The sequence below is a fragment of the Chiloscyllium plagiosum genome, chromosome 14 (genome assembly GCF_004010195.1).
Source record: "Chiloscyllium plagiosum isolate BGI_BamShark_2017 chromosome 14, ASM401019v2, whole genome shotgun sequence".
Taxonomy (NCBI): Eukaryota; Metazoa; Chordata; class Chondrichthyes; order Orectolobiformes; family Hemiscylliidae; genus Chiloscyllium; species Chiloscyllium plagiosum.
The window spans coordinates 30,591,654-30,597,149 of NC_057723.1; positions in this window are offsets into that span (position 1 = coordinate 30,591,654).

Consider the following 5,496-nt stretch of genomic DNA (forward strand, 5'->3'; position numbering starts at 1 on the left):
CACACCTCCCCCTCTTTTACCCCCACCTCTGCCCCTACTACAACATTTAAACCCTGGAACCTGCAACAGCCAATCCTGTCCCTGTTCTACCCATGTCTCCGTAATAGCCACAACATCGAAGTCCCAGGTACCAACCCAGCTGCAAGTTCAGAACTAACTTACTCATTTTCTTCAAGGAGTGGAACCAGCCATTTGTACCTGCCCTGACCTCCATATGTCTTCTGTTCCACATGATGTGGTTGACTCTTGATATGCCAAGGGCAATCAGGAATGGGTGATTATTATTATCTTATGCCAATGCTCCAAGAATAAATGAACAAACATTTGGGCATCGTAGTGCACAGGTCTGCACTCCTCAATCACCAGCACCTAACTTGCTTAAGTACAATATGTTGTATTACAGACAGCAACTTTTAATATTTGTTTTAATCTTTTTGTTAACTTATATATTTTTTCATCTCATATTACATTACTCTTTTCCTTGCAGTTTTTTATTGCTTATTCCTTTCTCACTTTCTTCAACTTTTCAAAATAAAACTAATCAAATCATGAATCCACTTTCTGCTAATTAACTGAGTTTCCCTTGAAAATAGTTTCCATGTTCTAACCGTAAACTACTTCACAGGGGAGACAGTAGCATAATGGTTTTGGACTTAAAATACAATTCTGCGCTAATGATCCAAGATAATGTCCTGGTGACTCAGGTTTAAATCCCAAACTGGTAGCTAGTGGAATTTCAATTCTTGGAATAAAATCTGGATTTGAAAGCTAGTCTCAGTAATGGTGACCACATAACTATCATTGATTGTTGTCAAAACCCATTTGGGTCACTAAATCCTGTTCTGACCTCCATGTAACATCTATGTAGTTGACATTTATCTGCCCTCTGAAGAGCCTAGCAAGCTAGTGTTTGAGGGAAATGAAGGCTAGCTAATAAATTCTGGCCTTCGTTGTGAAGCCCACGTGACTTGAATCTTGTTTTATTTTAAATCAGAGGAGGAGGAGGTGGAAATTGAAGTAGAAAATGGCCACCTGCCTTCATCAGGCACTTGGCAGCAGGAACCTCTCCTGAAACTAATTAAACATCTCACTAGAATATTGTCCTTCATTGCTAGAGAGATGGAGTTCAAAAAGAGGGAGGTTATGCTACAGCTGTACAGGATGCTGGTGATGCCATACCTGGAGCACTGTGTACAGTTTTGGTCTCATTAGATTAGATTAGATTAGATTAGATTACTTACAGTGTGGAAACAGGCCCTTCGGCCCAACAAGTCCACACCGCCCCGCCGAAGCGCAACCCACCCATTCCCCTACATTTACCCCTTACCTAACACTATGGGCAATTTAGCATGGCCAATTCACCTGACCCTGCACATCTTTGGACTGTGGGAGGAAACCGGAGCACCCGGATGAAACCCACGCAGACACGGGGAGAACGTGCAAACTCCACACAGTCAGTCGCCTGAGGCGGCAATTGAATCCGGGTCTCTGGCGCTGCGAGGCAGCAGTGCTAACCACTGTGTCACCGTGCCGCCCACACTTGAGAAAGGATGTACAGGGCACTGGGGGGGATGCAGAGGAAGCTCACTAGGTTGGTTCTGGAATTGAGAGGATTGCCTAATGAGGAGAGATTGAGTAGACTGCGACTGTACTCATTGGAATTTAAAAGAATGAGAGGAGATCTTATAGAAACATATAAAATTATGAAGGGAATAGAAGGGGATAGAAGCAGGGAGGATTTTTCGTGGGTGAAACTAGAACTAGGGCGGATTGCCTCAAAATAAGGTCATAGAGTCATAGAGATGTACACCATGGAAACAGACCTTTCAGTCCAACTCATCCATGCTGACCAGATATCCTAAATTAATCTAATCCCATTTGCCAGCACTTGGCCCATGTCACTTGAAATCCTTCCTATTCAAGTACCCACCCAGATGCCTTTTAAATATTGTAATTGTCCTAGCCCCTAGCCCTTTCTCTGGCAGCTCATTCCATGCATGCACCACCCTCTGCATGAAAACATTGCCCCTTATGTCCCTTTTAGATTTTTGCCCCTTAGGTCCCTCTCACCCTAAATCTGCAAACTTACTAACTATATCTTCTATATTCACACCCGAATCATTTATATAAATGACAAAACATTGTGGACCCAGCACTGATCCTTGTGGCACACCGCTGGTCACAGGCCTCCAGTCTGAAAGGCAACCCTCCATCACCGCCCTCTGTCTTCTACCTTCGATCCGGTTCTGGATTCAAATGGCTACCATAGATACTCGTGCGTAGGTTGATCTCAAGTATAGGTCAGCCCCTTATTTTTGGCCAAAAAATCTTGTATTTTCCATATATATTGTGTAAACCTCGACCCTAGTTCTTCACAGTTACATATCAACATTTATGAGTAAATGTGCAGCAAGCCAGGTTTGATTCATTGTGGCCATGGAGTAGAGCACAATTTGGAGGAAGAACACCTCATCTTCCGCCTGGGCAGCCTATAGCTCAGAGAATTCAACATTGAGTTCTCCAATTTCAAATAACCTCCCTTCCTATCAGTAAACCCCTTTCCTTGCCACTCCACTCCATTCCTCTTATCAACCCTTCCATCTTGCCACCAACTAGATTCATTCCTCCCATCAACCAACCAGGTTGCACCCTCTACCTGTGTTCATCTATCCCCACCTCACCAACTTGGCACCCCCCCTTTATCTGCAGCTCCCCTTACACCCACCCCCAGTCCTGAAGAAGGATTATATCCGAAATGTTGACTTCTCCACCTCCTGATGATGCCTAGCTTGCTGTGTTCTTCCAGCCTTCTGCTTGTCTACGTTGAATTCCAGCATTGCAGTTTTTTTTGTCTCTAATCCAGTAATGGATGTCAGGGAAACAGTTTGATAATTTAGCAACAGCGTAGGAGTTGAGAGAAATGTTGGTGAGATAGAACTGGGAGTTATCAGCTTATATGCAGCACGAATGCTGTGCTTCCAATGATCTTACCAAGAGGTAAGATGGAAAATAAGCAGAGTCCAAGGATAGATAATCAGGGAATACCGGATATTGTGGGAGCAGGAAAATAAGCCACATGTGTTTTCAGTGAAAAAACCGTGAATGGAATCTTGTGAAGGAAGATATTGTGAAGGCTGCTGTCAGTGCAACCTCTCCCCAGGTTTGACACTGGATTGCGGAGATGAGTGATAGCTAGTGTGTTGTCACAAGTGAGAGGTAGGAGAAGGGGTAGCGACAAGAATAAGAGGGTAATGCCCACTTCCTGATAGCGGGTCCCTCAATGAGTGGGTTTGAATGAGAGATTTTCCCTTTGGATCATACAAGTAAATGTGCCAGGGAAGGCAAACCCCCTGCTACACTCAATTAATATCAGTGATGCAGATGAGGTCTTTATTTGTGTATTAATCACCCACTTAAAGGCCTCGATTGGTAGCAGGTCAGACGTCTGACCAAGGGGCTTCTGCCATGCATTGAATTAGGGTAGAAGACAGATCAAAACCCACAACTTGATCATTGGCCTTCCATTATGCATACTATATTATCATGCTCTACAAGGTAACAAATACATCAATTCCAACAGCGAAGTTCAAGACCACAACATTGAGTCTATTTATGACCTGACAAACTTCTACCCAGAACAATTTGATTCTATTGGTAACTTTTAAGTCAATGCAAAGTTACATCTGAAAGATGAAATCTGACTGAACGTCAATCCTCTTCACAATGTGCTCATTTAGAATAAGCACATACTGAATTCCAAAGAGCAGAAAAACATCATTCAAAGGTTTAGCCTCACATTGATTAATGCAACTCCATTACTTGAAGAAATATGGTACTCTACATCAACAATTAGATCAAGGATGGTCTTTATTCATCTGGCATCAATAAGAATATCAATCAGTTAATCAAGTTGTATAAAACATGATAACTCCTTCAATCTCAATAAGCAAGATGACATTTCATTTCATACTAAATTGTTTCTGAGTTGCATGCAGGATTGCAACTGAAATATTCTATGCCCAATGATACAACTATGTTCCGGTGATTATCTCATCAAATTCCCTTTATGTGACAAATCAAACATACCACGAGTGGAACTCATCATTGACATTGTCATTTTCAGTATGTTTGGTGTTTCTCAAAAAAAAGTAATTGATAACTATTCACAGTACATGAGTGCACTCTCCCAAGGTGTGTGGTAATGAAGTATCCAAGACATTATCTCCTTTCCTCACTAACGACAATCTAATGGTCTTGCAGAATGTACTGTCTACTTGATAAAGTCCTTGACCATTACATGTAAAGTTACATACTAAGATTTTCATTTTAATCAACCTATTCAGAGATGTTATGACACACTTCTGGAGCAGATGGGACTTGAACCCATGCCTTCTGCCCATTGACAGGGACATTCAGTTCTGAGGGTCACTAGACCCAAAACATTAACTTTGATTTCTCTTCACAGAAGCTACTGGAACTGTTAAGCTTTTCTAGCAACTGCTTTTTTTTGTTTGTGCTTAGTAGGCACACTACCACTGTAGCACAAGCCCTATATTAACTCTACATGCTACTCCTTGAGACAATAGTTTATTCTCTGACCACTCGCATGTTTGGAAGGCAGAACCATATAGTTATTCCGTCATACACTCTTATCACCCAACCTCATGGTGTGATGCATTCTTGGAAAGAAGGGAGAAAATAGTACAAGAGTATGATAAATTAGCATGCAGGCAATTATCCTATACTGTACTGAACCAGGATAGTGCATCAGAGTTTGGGAACTTCATCTGAATATATTTGTGGAAAGATATTGCAACATTGTGTCCAGTCCAGGTCATACGACATTGTCACAAAAATGGTAAAATCCTATGAGACAATACATCCAAGCTGTACATGTTTAATTGGCTGTCATTCAAGATAATGCCTCTGATACTGAAAGTGTCATACCAGACAATAACCAGACATCTATGCACAATGACGAACAGCACACCACAAAGTGAAACAACTTACCCGAGTGACAATAATTGCATAAGGACTAGATCTGGTTATATTATTTGCCAACCTTAATGTGCATCCTTATACACATGTAAGTTTGTCATATATATTAGAGGGTAAAATATGTAATTTGCATTATTGCAGATACCTCAGAAAGCTGCTATATCTTTAAATCAGCAAGATGGCATGTAATGCCCCAAAATAAAAGGTCTCCTTCTAAATCTTTGTACAGTTATGCAATCAACCAGCCAATCATTTAGTCAGTCAGTTGGAAAGCCAGCCAACTAGCTAGTCAGTTAGTGAGTCATTCAGTTAACCATGAATATAATGTAATGACAAGGTAAGCAAGCATAAAACTCAGAACATATATGTAAGTCTGCAATGTCATATTAATCTACAGTCCTGCTATACCGTGTGTTTCTTCAATGCAAATTGACTTCAATGCGATTGAAGAAATTAGACTGTTATTTGCAGAATGTGAACTTTCCTTACCTGTATTAG